This window comes from Mercurialis annua, linkage group LG5 (genome assembly GCF_937616625.2).
Source record: "Mercurialis annua linkage group LG5, ddMerAnnu1.2, whole genome shotgun sequence".
Classification (NCBI taxonomy): Eukaryota; Viridiplantae; Streptophyta; class Magnoliopsida; order Malpighiales; family Euphorbiaceae; genus Mercurialis; species Mercurialis annua.
The window spans coordinates 32642627-32663403 of record NC_065574.1 but is presented as its reverse complement, the minus strand read 5'-3'; positions in this window follow the sequence as shown (position 1 = coordinate 32663403).

Sequence of the window (20777 nt, the reverse complement as noted above, 5' to 3'; positions counted from 1 at the left end):
TTGTAAACATTTGGCTTAAATTGCTAAAAAGGTAAAAAATTTGGATTCGTTTCTTAACCTTTGTAAACATTTGATTAAACCCCTAAAAAGGTAAAACGTTTGGATTTATTTCGTAACGTTTGTAAACGTTTGGCATCAATCGCTAAAAAGATGAAACGTTTGGATTTGTTTCGTACCGTTTGTGAACGTTTGGCATAAATCGCTAAGAAGGTGAAATGTTTGGATGTGTTTCATAACGTTTTAAATGTCTGTCTTATATAGCTAAAATGGGGAAACGCTCAGATCTGTTTCGTAATGTTTGTAAACGTTTGGCTTAAATTGCTACAACACTGAAATGTTTGATTTTGTTTCGTAATTTAAAAGTTCGGCTTAAATCGCTAAAAAGGTGAAATGTTTGGATTTGTTTCGTAAAGTTAGTAACGTTTTGCTTAAATTGCTAAAAAGGTGAAACGCTTGGATTTGTTCGTAACATTTGCAAACGTTTGGCTTAAATTGCCAAAAAGGTGAAACGATTGGCTTTGTTTCAGAAAGTTTGTAAACGTTTAGCTTAAATTGCTAAAATGGTTAAACGCTTGGACTTGTTTCATAACGTTTGTAGACATTTGGCTTAAATTTATAAAAAGGTGAAACGCTTGGTTTTGTTTCGTAACGTTTGTAAAGGTTTGGCTTAAATCGCTAAAAAGGGGTAACATTTGGATTTGTTTCGGAACGTTTGTAAACGTTTGGCTTAATTTGCTAAAAAGGGGAAACGTTTGGATTTGTTTCGAAACGTTTGTAAACGTTTGGCTTCAATCACTAAACAAGGGAAACGTTTGGATTTGTTTCGTAATGTTTGTAAATGTTTGGCATAGATAGCTAAAAAGGTGAAAAGTTTGGATTTGTTTCATAACGTTTTAAATGTTTGGCTTAAATCGCTAAAATGGGGAAACGTTTGGATTTGTTTCGTAACATTTGTAAACGTTTGGCTTAAATTGCTAAAAAGCTGAAATGTTTTGTTGTTTTTTCATAACGTTTGTAAACGTTCGGCTTAAATCGCTAAAAAGGTTAAAGGTTTCGATTTGTTTCGTAACTTTTGTAAACATTTGGCTTAAATTGCTAAAAAGGTGAAACACTTGGATTTGTTTGGTCACGTTTGTAAACATTTGGCTTAAATAATTAAAAAGGTGAAACGCTTGGATTTGTTTCGCAATGTTTGTAAATGTTTGGCTTAAATTGCTAAAAAGGTAAAACACTTGGATTTGTTTCGTAACGTTTGCAAACGTTTGGCTTAAATTTCTAAAAAGATCAAAACGTCTGGTTTTGTTTCGTAACGTTTGTAGACGTTTGGCTTAAACCGCTAAAACAACGAATCGTTTGGATTTCTTTCGTAGCGTTTGTAAACGTTTGGCTTAATTCGCTAAAAATGTGAAACGTTTGGATTTGTTTCGTAACGTTTGTAAACGTTTGGATTAAATCGCTAAAAAGGTGAAACTTTTGGATTTGATTCCTAACCTTTGTGAACGTTTAGCTTAAATTGCTAAAAAGGTGAAATGTTTGGATTTGTTTCGTAGCGTTTGTAAACGTTTGGCTTAGATCGCTAAAAATGTGAAATGTTTGGATTTGTTTCGTACCGTTTGGAAACGTTTGGATTAAATCGCTAAAAAGGTGAAACTTTTGGATTTTATTCCTAACCCTTGTAAACGTTTAGCTTAAATTGCTAAAAAGGTGAAATGTTTGGATTTGTTTCGTAACGTTTATAAACGTTTGGATTAAATCGCCAAAAAGGTGAAACGTTTAGATTTGTTTCATCACCTTTGTATACGTTAGGCTTAAATCGCTAAAAAGGTGAAAGTTTGGATTTGTTTGGTAACATTTGTAAACGTTTGGCTTAAATTGCTAAAAAGGTGAAACAGTTGCATTTGTTTGGTAACGTTTGTAAACATTTGGCTAAAATTATTAAAAAGGTGAAACGCTTGGATTTGTTTCGGAACATTTGTAAACGTTTGGCTTAAATTGCTAAAAAGGTAAAACAATTGGACTTGTTTCGTAACGTTTGTAAACGTTTGGTGTAAATTGCTAAAAAGGTGAAAAGTTTGGTTTTGTTTAGTAACGTTTGTAAACGTTTGGCTTAATTCGCTAAAAAGGTGAAACGTTTGGATTTGTTTCGTAATGTTTGTAAACGTTTAGCTAATTTCACTAAAAAGGCGACATGTTTGGATTTGCTTCGTAACGTTTGTAAGCGTTTGGCTTAAATTGCTAAAAATGTGAGATGTCTGAATTTGTATCGTAACGTTTGTAAACGTGTGGATTGAATCGCTAAAAAGATGAAACATTTTGATTTGTTTCCTAACCTTTGTAAACGTTTGGCTTAAATCGCTAGAAAGGTGAAATGTTTGGAATTGTTTCGTAACGTTTGTACACGTTTTTCTTAAATCTCTAAAGGTGAAACATTTGGATTTGTTTCATAACTTTTGTATACGTTTGGCTTAAATTACTAAAAAGGTGAAACGTTTGGTTTTGTTTCGTAACGTTTGTAAACGTGTGGCTTAAATTGCTAAAAAGGTGAAACATTTGGATTTTTTTGCTAACCTTTGTAAACGTTTGACTTAAATCGCTGAAAAGGTAAAATGTTTGGATTTGTTTCGTAAAGTTTGTAATCGTTTGGCTTAAATCGCTAAAAAGGTGAAACATTCGATTTTGTTTCGTATCATTTGTAAACGTTTGGCTTAAATTGCTAAAAAGGTGAACCACTTGGATTTGTTTCGGAACGTTTGTAAACGTTTGGCTTAAATTGTGAAAAAGGTGAAACGCTTGCATTTGTTTCGTAACGTTTGTAAACGTTTGGCTTAAATTGATAAAAATGTGAAACGCTTGGATTTGTTTCATAATCTTTGTAAACGTTTGGCTTAAATTGCTAAAAAGGCAAAATGTATGGATATGTTTCATAACGTTTGTAAACGTTTGTCTAAAATCGCCAAAAAGGTTAAATGTTTGCATTTGTTTCGTAATGTTTGGAAACGTTTGACTAAATCGCTAAAAAGGTAAAACATTTGGATTTGTTTTGAAATGTTTGTAAACGCTCGGATTAGATCGCTGAAAAAGGGAAACGTTTGGATTTGTTTTGTAACGTTTGTAAACGTTTGGCATAAATTGCTCAAAAGTTGAAACGCTTGGATTTATTTCATAACATTTGTAAATGTTTGGCTTAAATTGCTAAAAACGGGAAACATTTGGATTTGTTTCCAAACCTTTGTAAACGTTTGGCTTAAATCGCTAAAATGGAGAAATGTTTGGATTTATTTTTTAATGTTCATAAACGTTTGGCATAAATCGCTAAAAAGGTGAAACATTTGGATTTGTTTCGTAACGTTTGTAAACGTTTGGCATAAATTTTTATGAAGGTGAAACGCTTGGATTTGTTTTGTAACGTTTGTAAACGTTTGGCTTAAATTGATAAAAAGGTGAAGCACTTTTTTTTTGTTTTGAAACGTTTGTAAACTTTTGGCATAAATCGCTGAAAATAGGAAACCTTTGGATGTGTTTCTTAATGTTTTACACGTTTGTTTTTGTTTCGTAACGTTTGTCAACGTTTGGCTTAAATTGTTAAAAAGGTGAAACGTTTGGATTTGTTTCGTAATGTTTGTAAACGTTTGGCTTATATTGTTAAAAAGATGAAACGTTTGGATTTGTTTCGGAACGTTTGGCTTAAATCGCTAAAAAGACAAAACGTTTGGTTTTGTTTCGTAATGTTTGTAAACGTTTGGCTTATATCGTTAAAAAGGTGAAACATTTGGATTTGTTTCGCAACGTTTGTAAACATTAGGCTTAAAACGCTAAAAAGGTAAAACTTTTTGATTTGTTTCGTTACGGTTGTAAACGTTTGGCTTAAATCGCTAAACTGGAGAATAATTTGGATTTGTTTCGTAGAATTTGTAAACTTTTGGCTTAAATCGCTAAAAAGGCAAAGCGTTTGGATTTATTTCGTAATATTTGTAAATTTTTGGCTAAAATCGCTAAAAAGGGGAAATGTTTGGATTTGTTTCGTAACATTTGTAAACGTTTGACTTAAATCGCTAAAAAGGGGAAATGTTTGGATTTGTTTCGCAATGTTTGTAAACGTTTGGCTTAAATCGTAAAAAAGGTAAAACATTTGGAATTGTTTCGTAACGTTTGTAAACGATTGGCTTAAATTGCTAAAAAATGAAACGCTTGAATTTGTTTCGTAACGTTTGTAAAGGTTTGGCTTAAGTTGCTAAAAAGGTTAAACGCTTTGATTTGTTTCGTAACATTTGTAAACGTTTGGATTAAATTGCTAAAAAGGGGAAACATTTGGATTTTTTTCCAAACCTTTGTAAACGTTTGGCTTAAATCGTTAAAATTGTGAAATGTTTGGATTTGTTTCGTAACGTTTGTAAATGTTTGGCTTAAATTGCTACAAAAGGGAAACGTTTAGATTTGTTTCGTAACGTTTGTAAACGTTTGGCATAAATTAATAAAAAGGTGAAAAGCTTGGATTTGTTTCGTAATGTTTGTAAACGTTTGGCTTTAGTTGCTAAAAAGGTAAAACATTTGGATTTGTTTTATAACCTTTGTAAAGGTTTGATTAAATCGCTAAAAAGGTGAAAAGTTTAGATTTATTTCGTAACGTTTGTAAACGTTTGGCTTAAATAGCTAAAAAAGGAAAACGTTTGGATTTGTTTCCTAACGTTTGTAAACGTTTGGCTTCAATCGCTAAAAAGGTGAAACGTTGGTATTTGTTTCATAACGTTTATAAACGTTCGGCATAAATCGCTAAAAAGGTAAAATGTTTGGATTTGTTTCGTAACGTTTTAAACGTTTGTCTTATATAGCTAAAATGAGGAAACGTTCGGATTTGTTTCGTAACGTTTGTAAACGTTTGGCTTAAATTGCTAAAAAAGGGAAATGTTTGGCTTTGTTTCATAACATTTTTTAAGGTTCGGCTTAAATTGTTTAAAAGGTGAAATGATTTATTTGTTTCGTAATGTTTGTAAATGTTTGCCTAAAATTGCTAAAAAGGTGAAACGCTTGGATTTGTTTCGTAACATTTGTAAACGTTTGGCCTAAATTGCTAAAAAGGGGAAACGTTTCGATTTGTTAGGTAACATTTGTAAACATTTGCCTTAAAATATTAAAAAGGTGAAACGCTTGGATTTATATCGGAACGTTTGTAAACATTTGGCTAAAATTGCTAAAAAGGTGAAAAGTTTGGTTTAGTTTCGTAACGTTTGTAAATGTTTGGCTTAAATCGCTAAAAATGTGAAACGTTTGGATTTGTTTTGTTACGTTTTAGACGTTTGGTTTTGTTTGCTAATGTTTGTAAACATTTGGCTTAAATCGCTAAAAATGTGAAACGTTTGGATTTGTTTCCTAACGTTTGTAAACGTTTGGCTTAAATGGCTAAAAATGCGAAAAATTTGGATTCGTTTCGTAACGTTTGTAAACGTTTGGATAAATTCGCTAAAAAGGTGAAACGTTTGGATTTGTTTCGTAACGTTTGTAAACGTTTTGTTTCAATCGCTAAAAAGGTGAAATATTTGGATTTGTTTCGTAACGTTTGTAAACGTGTGGCTCCAATTTTTATGAAGGTGAAACGCTTGGATTTGTTTTGTAACGTTTGTAAACGTTTGGCTTAAATTGCTAAAAAGGTGAAACGCTTGGTTTTGTTTTGAAACGTCTGGCATAAATCGCTAAAAATGGGAAACGTTTGGATTTGTTTTTTAATGTTTTACAAGTTTGTTTTCGTTCGTAACGTTTGTAAACGTTTGGCATAAATCGCTAAAAAGGTGAAACGTTTGGATTTGTTTCGTAACGTTTGGCTTAAATCGCTAAAAAGGAGAAACGTTTGGTTTTGTTTCGTAACATTTGTAAACGTTTGGTATAAATCGTTAAAAAGGTGAAACGTTTGGATTTGTTTTGTAAAGTTTTTAAACGTTAGGCTTAAATCGCTTAAAAGGTAAAACTTTTGGATTTGTTTTGTTACGTTTGTAAACGTTTGGCTTATATTGCTAAACTGGAGAATCGTTTGGATTGGTTTCGTAGTATTTGTAAACGTTTGGCTTAAATTGCTAAAAAGGCGAAGCGTTTGGATTTGTTTCGTAACGTTTGTAAACTTTTGGCTAAAATCGCTAAAAAGGGGAAATGTTTGGATTTGTTTCGTAACATTTAAAAACGTTTGACTTAAATCGCTAAAAAGGTGAAACGTTTGGATTTGTTTCGCAATGTTTGTAAACGTTTGGCTTAAATTGCTAAAAAGGTAAAACGCTTGGATTTGTTTCGTAACGTTTGTAAATGTTTGGCTAAATTCGCTAAAAAATGAAACGCTTGAATTTGTTTTGTAACGTTTGTAAAAGTTTGGTTTAAGTTGCTAAAAAGGTTAAACGCTTCGATTTGTTTCGTAACGTTTGTAAACGTTTGGCTTAATTTGCTAAAAAGGGGAAACATTCGGATTTGTTTCCTAACCTTTGTAAATGTTTGGCTTAAATCGCTAAAAATGTGAAATGTTTGGATTTGTTTCGTAAAGTTTGTAAATGTTTGGCTTAAATCCCTACAAAAGGGAAACATTTGGATTTGTTTCGTAACGTTTGTAAACGTTTGTAAACGTTTGGCTTAAGTTGCTAAAAAGGTAAAACATTTGGATTTGTTTCTTAACCTTTGTAAACGTTTGATTAAATCGCTAAAAAGGTGAAACGTTTGGATTTGTTTCGTAACGTTTGTAAATGTTTGGCTTTAATCGCTAAAAAGGTGAAATGTTTAGATTTGTTTCATAACGTTTGTAAACGTTTGGCATAAATCGCTAAAAAGGTGAAATGTTTAGATTTGTTTCGTAACGTTTTAAATATTTGTCTTAAATAGCTAAAATGGGGAAACATTTAGATTTTTTTCGTAATGTTTGTTAATGTTTTGTTAGTAGTATATGCCCTAGGGCCATTTGATCGTGTATATTTGTAGAACTAATCCCAATGGCAAAGATATATATGTTCTATTTGAACTAAGTGTCTCATCAACTAAGTGTTCATGTATTACGTATTGTCCTTATCACATTGTGGTAGAATCTATTCTTAAGGTGTTAAGAATATGAGTGACAGATTCTATTATACAAGTGATCTAAATAACCGTTCGCGATCGATGGGGTCCTGCGAATAAGGGCATTGCATTATCCCAGAAAGATCGTCACCTCTGTTTATTCTCCTGATTAGTAAAGAGTTACTAAATTATAGGAAGTAGTGAGTCTCATACTACTTGATGGGGATCAGAATAAACATGTGGACACTCAAGGTGTTGAGTGAGTTGAACAAGTGACGCTAGATGACTTATACATGGTAATTCATTAAAGTCAATTTAATATCATCTAGTTCATAATTGTACATATGTCCTTTGACTTGCGGTGACACTATCTTGTATATAGGTGATTAGAGTTTGATACTCCTTAACCCTAGATCTTTCATGAGCTAGGGCCGCGGGATGTGTTGGCTCTAGTTAGTTGTATATGGAGATATGGGTTTAACCTAGAAAGGATTCATCACTCTGGATGAACGGAGACAAGATTCTATGCTATCTCAAATTGTTCTTGATGGATGATAAAACCTGCGCAGGTGTATATGACTTACATAGAAAGTTGTTTCTAGTGGAAGTCATATTTATCAAGAATTAGAACTAGGAGATGAGGTCATATAATCAAGACATACAGTGTTTGACTTAACCGTGACACTAGTCGAGATTGGAATCTTAGATGAAGGGAATTTTGAGTGTACGGTATTATGAACAATGGTTCATAAAGAATGCATTGAAACATTCATCTCTATTTGGGGGTCGTGATATGTTGCTAGACGTCACTCTCGATCTACGAGAATTAATAATTAAATGGGATTTAATTATTTAATATAAGAAAGGCGTTTCTTATGACTCTCGTTGCCATATAGATGTGAACCTAGTTAGTCACACACAGTAGAGTGTGCAACCGATTGAGTTTACGAAAGATCGATTTCATATAGATACTAGCATATCTCGGAAATTAATCTAAGATGAAAAACAAGTACAAATTAGGGACTAATTTGTAAGAGTTATAAATTAGTAGGAACCTAATTGTATTATGTCCATATTAATTAGGGACTAATTTATAAGATTTATAAATTAGTAGGAACCTAATTATATTTTAACCAAGTTTTATGATTAAAAGGTTTAAGTAATTAATTAGTGTAATTACTGATACTTAAATGACTAATCATTAGCTAATGGAATGATGATGTCATGGTGATGATGTAATGAGATAAGCCTATGTCATATATGTGATGTCATATGATGACATCACCTATATGATGTCACCTATGTGATGTCACCACATGAAAGGTGTCATGTGGTGGCAACACCTTTGCTTGGTGTGTGACACCGAGCATGCAAGGTGTTGCATTCTTAAGACATGCTCTAGCCTATAAATAGAGCATGTCCTTGCTCATTTCAACATAACACACAACACACATCTCACTACAAAGTTGTAGAGAGAGAAAGCACTTGAAGGAGTTCAAGTAGTCATCAATCACGGGAAAAACTTGGCGACGTTTTTCATACATCCGAGCAAGGTAGTGATCGCGGCGAGAGTTTGAGCTTAGGGCTGCTCGGCAAGAGGAACTCTTGCAGGATTACTTCAAGGCGAGGATTCAATCGGACGCATACTCGTGTGGACGAGCTTGAGGTCGCCGTACTTTCGGGACTACAAGAATCGTTGGAGAATCGACATAGGTATTCTTCTTACGATTCTTAGATGCGTGCTTTAATTACTAAATGATACGACGATCCATTTGTTGTTGATATGATCAACTTTAGGATCCGGATTGTTAGAATTTCGATTTTGAATTGAAATATACGATCCAGACCCGCGCCTCCCGCTGCGCCAACAGTGGTATTAGAGCCACCGTATCATCGAGTATGAACGCTTTACGATTGAATAAATGTATAAATAATCATGGACTTAGGAATTATTATTGGGCATGTAATTTATAATTCCGAGGGATTTTTTTTTTTTGATGAACAAACGCTATTGTGATATTAATTACATTTGAATAAATTCTGTCTAGGAGATTGGTACTTAAGTGGTCCCCTCGTGACCCTCCAATCTATCCTGGGAATTTTTCTAATGTCATAATTTAACACAATACGTTATTCGCTTGTGCATTATGTTGTCATCAACGGGATGTGCGGAAAAAGGCGAAACCCGAAAAAAAAAAACCCGAAAAAAAATAATATTTTTTTCATAAAAACCAAAAATGCTGAAAAACGGGTTTTACACTCGGGAAAAAGTTTTCGGCCCGAAAAAAAAAATATTTTTTTTTTTCCGTAAAAAACCGAAATGCTGAAAAAGGGGTTTTACACCCGGGGAAAAGTTTCCGACTCGAAAAAAAAAAAAAAAACCGTAAAAAAAAAAAAAAAATTTCGAGCATCAGCAATCGGTTGAGGCTTTCGGAGGTTCGAGGATGAATCCTCGATACCTAAAGAAAGCAGATATTACATAGTGAATGATTAGAGAATCATTTCCGAGATATGTAATAGTTTGCTCATTCTTTTGTGGCTAAAGAATGAGACCTAGGAAGTCCATGATCATACATGTGTGATTGCATGATTAATTTTAGCTTTAATATGTATGAGATGCATGCTAAAATGTATTGTGTGTTTAGTGAGACCTGAATAACTTAAAACCCTAAGAAATCTTCCTAAAAGTTAAAAGATTAAGTTTATATTGATTAATCATTAAATTGTTTATCAATGGCTCTCCATTGGAGCAATAAACTAACACGCTTTGAGTTATCATCTTGTCGGCTATGGATACATAGGGGTGAGATGATATCGTCAAGAGATGTTGTTGAGTTTATTGTTAAGCATGAGATGTTACGGGTATAGTCGATATAATATACGGCGAGAAAGGAAATTAGGCGTACCTGAGTCGTATATTATTCAAATCGATACATCTTAGTTGATTCAATGGGTTAAACTTAACTAATGTGGAAACCTAAGAATAGCATTAAGTACTTGAGGGTGAAAGCATTAGGAGCCGGAAATGATTGAACCTCATATGAGATATGATGAACAAGTAATTGTTCACTTATATATCATTTTGATCCCAAGAATAGCATTAAGTACTTGAGGGAAAGATAAATGAATATAAGAATTCAATCACCCACTTGAAATCTTTTCCAACAAAGATTCACGTTTCCTATTTTGGAAGTGTAGGATTCGAAAAAGATAGTGGGAGGCCATTTTGATAAAGACCAAATCATTATGGTTAAATATACAAAATAACACGAATACTAATTAGAGATCTTTGTTATCTAAGGGATAATAAGATTAAATAGAATCCTTTTAAGTGACATTCACGATAGTAATCGGCTAGTGGTTTAAAACCATTTTTTTTGATTGATTAAGATATTTAGATGCCTCCAAGGCTATTGCGAAAAAGAAATGCACATTGGTTAACAAAGAAAAGTGTTTTCGTTTGTTAAGATGTAGGACAGTATAAGTCATAGCCGAAAATATTTGGAATATTTAAAAGGCGGTTTGGTCAATAAAAGAAATTGTTTCTTTTGTCAAAACAAAAGACATTGAAATGGAAATTGTATTAAGTATTGTGAATACTTAAAGGGCAATGACGAGAGGAACGACAATTCCATCAAGAATGTGTCTATCTCATGTTCCAATGTCAATTGCTCATTTAAAAGTTTAGGTATTGGATACCGATGCTAATTCTCATATTTGTTTATATTTTACGGATTTAGTAAAAGTGAGAAAGAAAGGAAAAAGATGAAGTAATCTTAAATCTCGGGAATGACGCAAGCGTTGCGACAAGAGCTATAGGATCAACTTCAATTTTCTTAAATAAACATAAGTTGTACTTAAACAAGTTTTTTGTACTTACCCAATATATATAGAAATATCATATCCGAATTTGTATGACAAATTTGGTAGTTGATTTTCTATTTACAAAGGATGTTTGTAGTATTATGTTTGATAATACGGAATTGGGTATGGATATGTACAAAATGTTCTTTATGACTTGAATAAAGATGTTTAATGCACAAGATGTTTTGGAAATTAATACCATAAGTAATCAAACTTCTAAACAACTTTGGCATTTATAATTAGGACATATTGCAAAAGATAGACATAACAAGTTAGATAGGATGGGAATCTTGAGCAATCAAGATTTTGCATCTCTTCCGATTTGTGACTCGTATCTTAAAGGCAACATGGCCTGATTATTCTTTGTGGGACAAAGAGGTAGAGCTAAAGCCGTTTAAGAGATCATACATAGTGATGTATATGGTACGTTTAAAGAAACGGACCAAGGTAGATACTTATACTTCATTTTCTACATCGATGATTTATCACGATATAGTTAAGTTTGTCTTATGAAGAACAAACATGAAGATTTTGAAATGTTCAAATGACTTCAAGAATGAAGTAGAAAACCAAATTGGAAAAGGTATTAATACTTTACGATGTGATCGAAAAGGGAAGAATACTTGAGTACAGAATTTGGTATGTTCCTAAAAGGAATGTGGTATTATTTTTCAACTTACTCCTTGAGAACACCATGGTTGAATGGTGCGTCTGTCAAGAAGGACGTATCGTACATTGTGGGAAATGATACGATCAAGAATGAGCTATATACTGACTTATCCATCTCGTTATAGGGTCAAGCACTTCTTACCGGAAATAAAATTCTAAATTAAATTCCAACTAAATCCGCTCCATACATACCTTATGAGATATGGTATGGAATAAAGTCTTAAGGATGTTAAGATTTGAGGGTGTTCGGAACATATCATGTAACTGATATCCGATAAATTTGGAATCAAAATCAATCATGGAAAGGTTATGTTGGATATCCTAAAGACAGTTTAGGATATTGTTTCTATATTCGAACCGAACAAACAATCGTTGTTTATCGGTGGTAGTCTTTCTTAATAAAGCGTTTATTCAAGAGGGACACTTGTTAGTAGTATGTGCCCTAGGGCCATTTGATCGTGTATATTTGTAGAACTAATCCCAATGGCAAAGATATATATGTTCTATTTGAACTAAGTGTCTCATCAACTAAGTGTTCATTTATTACGTATTGTCCTTATCACATTGTGATAGAATCTATTCTTAAGGTGTTAAGAATATGAGAGACAAATTCTATTATACAAGTGATCTAAATAACCGTTCACGATCAATGGGATCCTACGAATAAGGGCATCGCATTATCCCGGAAAGATCGTCACCTCTGTTTATTCTCCTGATTAGTAAAGAGTTACTAATTATAGGAAGTAGTGAGTCTCATACTACTTGATGGGGATCAGAATAAACATGTGGACACTCAAGGTGTTGAGTGAGTCGAACAAGTGACGCTAGATGACTTATACATGGTAATTCATTAAAGTCAATTTAATGTCATCTAGTTCATAATTGTACATATGTCCTTTGACTTGCGGTGACACTATCTTGTATATAGGTGATTAGAGTTTGATACTCCTTAACTCTAGATCTTTCATGAGCTAGAGCCGCGGGATGTGTTGGCTCTAGTTAGTTGTATATGGAGATAGGGGTTTAACCTAGAAAGGATTCATCACTCTGGATGAACGGAGACAAGATTCTATGCTATCTCAAATTGTTCTTGATGGATGATAAAACCTGCGCAGGTGTATATGACTTACATAGAAAGTTGTTTCTAGTGGAAGTCATATTTATCAAGAATTAGAACTGGGAGATGAGGTCATATAATCAAGACATACAGTGTTTGACTTAACCGTGACACTAGTCGAGATTGGAATCTAAAATGAAGGGAATTTTGAGTGTACGGTAATTATGAACAATGGTTCATAAAGAATGCATCGAAACATTCATCTCTATTTGGGGGTCGTGATATGTTGCTAGACGTCACTCTCGATCTACGAGAATTAATAATTAAATGGGATTTAATTATTTAATATAAGAAAGGCGTTTCTTATGACTCTCGTTGCCATATAGATGTGAACCTAGTTAGTCACACACAATAGAGTGTGCAACCGATTGAGTTTACGAAAGATCGATTTCATATAGATACTAGCATATCTCGGAAATTAATCTAAGATGAAAAACAAGTACAAATTAGGGACTAATTTGTAAGAGTTATAAATTAGTAGGAACCTAATTGTATTATGTCCATATTAATTAGGGACTAATTTATAAGATTTATAAATTAGTAGGAACCTAATTATATTTTAACCAAGTTTTATGATTAAAAGGTTTAAGTAATTAATTAGTGTAATTAATGATACTTAAATGACTAATCATTAGCTAATGGAATGATGATGTCATGGTGAAGTAATGAGATAAGGAAATAAGCTTATATGTGATGTCATATGATGACATCACCTATATGATGTCACGTATGTGATGTCACCACATGAAAGGTGTCATGTGGTGGCAACACCTTTGCTTGGTGTGTGACACCTAGCATGCAAGGTGTTGCATTCTTAAGGCATGCTCTAGCCTATAAATAGAGCATGTCCTTACTCATTTAAGAATAACACACAACACACATCTCACTACAAAGTTGTAGAGAGAGAAAGCACTTGAAGGAGTTCAAGTAGTCATCAATCACGGGAAAAACTTGGCGACGTTTTTCATACATCCGAGCAAGGTAGTGATCGCGGCGAGAGTTTGAGCTTAGGGCTGCTCGGCAAGAGGAACTCTTGCAGGATTACTTCAAGGCGAGGATTCAATCGGACGCATACTCGTGTGGACGAGCTTGAGGTCGCCGTACTTTCGGGACTACAAGAATCGTTGGAGAATCGACATAGGTATTCTTCTTACGATTCTTAGATGCGTGCTTTTATTACTAAATGATACGACGATCCATTTGTTGTTGATATGATCAACTTTAGGGTCCGAATTGCTGGAATTTCGATTTTGAATTGAAATATACGATCCGGACCCGCGCCTCCCGCTGCGCCAACAGTGGTATCGGAGCCACCGTATCATCGAGTATTAACGCTTTACGATTGAATAAATGCATAAATAATCATGGACTTAGGAATTATTATTGGGCATGTAATTTATAATTCTGAGTGATTTTGTTTTTCCAAAAACGAACAAACGCTATTGTGATATTAATTACATTTGATTAAATTCTGTCTAAGAGATTGGTACTTAAGTGGTCCGCTCGTGACCCTCCAATCTATCCTGGGAATTTTTCTAATGTAATCATTTAACACAATACGTGATTCGCTTGTGCATTATGTTGTCATCAACGGAATATGCGGAAAAAGCGAAACCCGAAAAAAAAAACCCGAAAAAAAAAATAATATTTTTTTTCATAAAAACCGAAATGCTGAAAAAGGGGTTTTACACCCGGGAAAAAGTTTCCGACTCGAAAAAAAAAAAAAAAAATTTTTTTCGAGCATCAGCAATCGGTTGAAGCTTTCGGAGGTTCGAGGATGAATCCTCGATACCTAAAGAAAGCAGATATTACATAGTGAATGATTAGAGAATCATTTCCGAGATATGTAATAGTTTGCTCATTCTTTTGTGGCTAAAGAATGAGACCAAGGAAGTCCATGATCATACATGTGTGATTGCATGATTAATTTTAGCTTTAATATGTATGAGATGCATGCTAAAATGTATTGTGTGTTTAGTGAGACCTGAATAACTTAAAACCCTAAGAAATCTTCCTAAAAGTTAAAAGATTAAGTTTATATTGATTAATCATTAAATTGTTTATCAATGGCTCTCCATTGGAGCAATAAACTAACACGCTTTGAGTTATCATCTTGTCGGCTACGGATACATAGGGGTGAGATGATATCGTCAAGAGATGTTGTTGAGTTTATTGTTAAGCATGAGATGTTACGGGTGTAGTCGATATAATATACGGCGAGAAAGGCAATTAGGCGTACCTGAGTCGTATATTATTCAAATCGATACATCTTAGTTGATTCAATGGGTTAAACTTAACTAATGTGGAAACCTAAGAATAGCATTAAGTACTTGAGGGTGAAAGCATTAGGAGCCGGAAATGATTGAACCTCATATGAGATATGATAAACAAGTAATTGTTCACTTATATATCATTTTGATCCCAAGAATAGCATTAAGTACTTGAGGGAAAGATAAATGAATATAAGAATTCAATCACCCACTTGAAATCTTTTCCAACAAAGATTCACGTTTCCTATTTTGGAAGTGTAGGATTCGAAAATATAGTGGGAGGCCATTTTGATAAAGACCAAATCATTATGGTTAAATATACAAAATAACACGAATACTAATTAGAGATCTTTGCTATCTAAGGGATAATAAGATTAAATAGAATCCTTTTAAGTGACATTCACGATAGTAATCGGCTAGTGGTTTAAAACCATTTTTTGATTGATTAAGATATTTAGATGCCTCCAAGGCTTTTGCGAAAAAGAAATGCACATTGGTTAACAAAGAAAAGTGTTTTCGTTTGTTAAGATGTAGGACAGTATAAGTCATAGCCGGAAATATTTGGAATATTTAAAAGGCGGTTCGGTCAGTAAAAGAAAGTGTTTCTTTTGTCAAACCGAAAGACATTGAAATGGAAATTACATTAAGTATTGTGAATACTTAAACGGTAATGACGAGAGGAACGACAATTCCATCAAGAATGTGTCTATCGCATGTTCCAATGTCAATTGCTCATTTAAAAGTTTAGGTATTGGATACCGATGCTAATTCTCATATTTGTTTATCTTTTACGAATTTAGTAAAAGTGAGAAAGAAAGGAAAAAGATGAAGTAATCTTAAATCTCGGGAATGACGCAAGCGTTGCGACAAGAGCTATAGGATCAACTTCAATTTTTTTAAATAAACATAAGTTGTAATTAAACAAGTTTTTTGCACTTACCCAATATATATAGAAATATCATATCCGAATTTGTATGACAAATTTGGTAGTTGATTTTCTATTTACAAAGGATGTTTGTAGTATTATGTTTGATAATACGGAGTTGGGTATGGATATGTACAAAATGTTCTTTATGACTTGAATAAAGATGTTTAATGCACAAGATGTTTTGGAAATTAATACCATAAGTAATCAAACTTCTAAACAACTTTGGCATTTATAATTAGGACATATTGCAAAAGATAGACATAACAAGTTAGATAGGATGGGAATCTTGAGCAATCAAGATTTTGCATCTCTTCCGATTTGTGACTCGTATCTTAAAGGCAACATGGCCTGATTATTCTTTGTGGGACAAAGAGGTAGAGCTAAAGCCGTTTAAGAGATCATACATAGTGATGTATATGGTACGTTTAAAGAAACGGACCAAGGTAGATACTTATACTTCATTTTCTACATCGATGATTTATCACGATATAGTTAAGTTTGTCTTATGAAGAACAAACATGAAGATTTTGAAATGTTCAAATGACTTCAAGAATGAAGTAGAAAACCAAATTGGAAAAGGTATTAATACTTTACGATGTGATCGAAAAGGGAAGAATACTTGAGTACAGAATTTGGTATGTTCCTAAAAGGAATGTGGTATTATTTTTCAACTTACTCCTTGAGAACACCATGGTTGAATGGTGCGTCTGTCAAGAAGGACGAATCGTACATTGTGGGAAATGATACAATCAAGAATGAGCTATATACTGACTTATCCATCTCGTTATAGGGTCAAGCACTTCTAACCGCAAATAAAATTCTAAATAAAATTCCAACTAAATCCGCCCATACATACCTTATGAGATATGGTATGGAATAAAATCTTAAGGATGTTAAGATTTGAGGGTGTTCGGAACATATCATGTAACTGATATCCGATAAATTTGGAATCAAAATCAATCATGGAAAGGTTATGTTGGATATCCTAAAGATAGTTTAGGATATTGTTTCTATATTCGAACCGAACAAACAATTGTTGTTTATCGGTGGTAGTCTTTCTTAATAAAGCGTTTATTCAAGAGGGACACTAAGAAAGGAATATAGAATTAGATGAGGAGTCATCTAGTTTCCAACAAAATAATGAATCAATGAAGATTGATCAAACCCACTAAAAGCCGGAGTTAGTAAAAGATGTATCTACATTAACAACTCGAAGATTAAGTAGAGTATCTCGTTCACTGGAGAGAGATGGTTTTCCCACATGATAAACAAGAGTTGTTTAGTCATGGAGTAAAAGATCAAATGTTGATCCCTCTACTTATGAGGAAACTATATGTGATATAGATTCTTCAAAATTGGTTTGAAGGAATAAAATCTGAAATGGATTCCATATAAAGAAACCAAATTTTAGGAGCTAGTCGATCCATCCAAAGGTATTATACCAATAAGGTTTAAATGGATCTTCAAGTGTAAAATTGGTACTAATGGAAAGGTGGAGACCTTTAAAGCTAAGCTTGTTGCAAAAGAGTTTTGCTAGAGGCAAGAAGTTGTATTGTGAATACACTTTATTGCGGGTAGCCATGCTTAAATTCATCAAGATTTTTCTTACCAAGGCTACACATTTAGATTTTGTGGTTAGACATATGAATGTAAGAACCACATTCCTTAATGGTTAAATTAAGGAGTATATCTATATGGAACAAGTCGAGGATTTTGAATCTGAAGAAGGTTCCAAGACGTGTAAGCTAAAATGATCCCTGGTGAATGAAAAGAAAGCTTCGAGTTTCATCGTCTTGATAAATCCGTAAAAAGTTACGAATTTATTAAAAACGATGATAAACCCAATGTTTACAAGAAGGTTAGTGGGAGCATACTCACTTTCATGATCTTGCATGTAGATAACTTATTACTAATAAATAATAATATCGAAATGTTAACTTTTGTAAAACTTTGGTTTATCTAATACGTACTCCATCAAAGACCTCGGAGAGGTAGCCTAAATTCTCAGTATTAGACTCTATAGATATAGATCTAAGAGAATAATTGGTTTCTCCTAAAGGCTCTTCTTAGAAAAGATATTGAAGTAGTTCAATATGGAAGTTCTAAGAAGGATTGATACTAGTTAGGCATAAAATTCTTCTTTCAAAGGGAATGTCTTCCGAAACTTCTGAAGAAAGAAAGAATCTAGCAAAGATACCATAAGCTTCAGCAATTGGTAGTCTGAGGTATGTGTTGCCACATACAAAGCTAGAAATTGTCTATGCGGTTAGTGGGACTAATCGGTTTTAATCCAATCTATGTTGAGAACATTGGATGGTTGTTAAAGGTATCTTTAAGTACTTTTATAGAACTAAAGATATGGTATTAACAAATGGAGAACGAGATTTTTAAGTAGACCGTTTTACAGATTCTGATTAATAATCAGATATGGATAATAGAGAGTCTATCTCCAGATTCATATTTATCTATAATGAAGGAGTAGTGAGCTAGCAGTGTTCTAAGCAAGAATCAACTCCATACTCCATTATAGAAGCCGAGTATATTATGACATGAGATGTCGTAATAGAAGGTGTTTGGATAAATTAGTTTATAACTGAACTAAGTACGGTTTTCTTCCATTAAGTCGAAAGTTCCTCTTTTCTGCGACCACAATGGTGCTACTGCCCTAGCAAAAGAAACCGGGTCTCACAATTTATCCGAACATAAGGAAAGGCATTATCATATTATCTAAAGAAATTGTTGGAAAGAGAAAATTGTTTCTCTAAAAGATAGCATTAGCCAATAACACGGCTAACCCACTAACAAAGCCCATGACTTGGAGTCAGTAAGGTTTACATGACTTAGAGTCATTAAGGTTTACATGACTTAGAGTCATTAATATTTACATCTTGTGAAGATGGGGCTTAGATATAGTTGTCAATGGCACTAGTGCAAGTGGGAGATTGTTAGTAGTATGTGCCTTAGGGCCATTTGATCGTGTATATTTGTAGAACTAATCCCAATGGCAAAGATATATATGTTCTATTTGAAATAAGTGTCTCATCAACTAAGTGTTCATTTATTACGTATTGTCCTTATCACATTGTGATAGAATCTATTCTTAAGGTGTTAAGAATATGAGTGACAAATTCTATTATACAAGTGATCTAAATAACCGTTCACGATCAATGGGATCCTACGAATAAGGGCATCGCATTATCCCGGAAAGATCGTCACCTCTGTTTATTCTCCTGATTAGTAAAGAGTTACTAATTATAGGAAGTAGTGAGTCTCATACTACTTGATGGGGATCAGAATAAACATGTGGACACTCAAGGTGTTGAGTGAGTCGAACAAGTGACGCTAGATGACTTATACATGGTAATTCATTAAAGTCAATTTAATGTCATCTAGTTCATAATTGTACATATGTCCTTTGACTTGCGGTGACACTATCTTGTATATAGGTGATTAGAGTTTGATACTCCTTAACTCTAGATCTTTCATGAGCTAGAGCCGCGGGATGTGTTGGCTCTAGTTAGTTGTATATGGAGATAGGGGTTGAACCTAGAAAGGATTCATCACTCTGGATGAACGGAGACAAGATTCTATGCTATCTCAAATTGTTCTTGATGGATTATAAAACCTGCGCAGGTGTATATGACTTACATAGAAAGTTGTTTCTAGTGGAAGTCATATTTATCAAGAATTAGAACTGGGAGATGAGGTCATATAATCAAGACATACAGTGTTTGACTTAACCGTGACACTAGTCGAGATTGGAATCTAAGATGAAGGGAATTTTGAGTGTACGGTAATTATGAACAATGGTTCATAAAGAATGCATCGAAACATTCATCTCTATTTGGGGGTCGTGATATGTTGCTAGACGTCACTCTCGATCTACGAGAATTAATAATTAAATGGGATTTAATTATTTAATATAAGAAAGGCGTTTCTTATGACTCTCGTTGCCATATAGATGTGAACCTAGTAAGTCACACACAATAGAGTGTGCAATCGATTGAGTTTACGAAAGATCGATTTCATATAGATACTAGCATATCTCGGAAATTAATCTAAGATGAAAAACAAGTACAAATTAGGGACTAATTTGTAAGAGTTATAAATTAGTAGGAACCTAATTGTATTATGTCCATATTAATTAGGGACTAATTTATAAGATTTATAAATTAGTAGGAACCTAATTATATTTTAACCAAGTTTTATGATTAAAAGGTTTAAGTAATTAATTAGTGTAATTAATGATACTTAAATGACTAATCATTAGCTAATGGAATGATGATGTCATGGTGAAGTAATGAGATAAGGAAATAAGCTTATATGTGATGTCATATGATGACATCACCTATATGATGTCACGTATGTGATGTCACCACATGAAAGGTGTCATGTGGTGGCAACACCTTTGCTTGGTGTGTGACACCTAGCATGCAAGGTGTTGCATTCTTAAGGCATGCTCTAGCCTATAAATAGAGCATGTCCTTACTCATTTAAGAATAACACACAACACACATCTCACTACAAAGTTGTAGAGAGAGAAAGCACTTGAAGGAGTTCAAGTAGTCATCAATCACGGGAAAAACTTGGCGACGTTTTTCATACATCCGAGCAAGGTAGTGATCGCGGCGAGAGTTTGAGCTTAGGGCTGCTCGGCAAGAGGAACTCTTGCAGGATTACTTCAAGGCGAGGATTCAATCGGACGCATACTCGTGTGGACGAGCTTGAGGTCGCCGTACTTTCGGGACTACAAGAATCGTTGGAGAATCGACATAGGTATTCTTCTTACGATTCTTAGATGCGTGCTTTTATTACTAAATGATACGACGATCCATTTGTTGTTGATATGATCAACTTTAGGGTCCGAATTGCTGGAATTTCGATTTTGAATTGAAATATACGATCC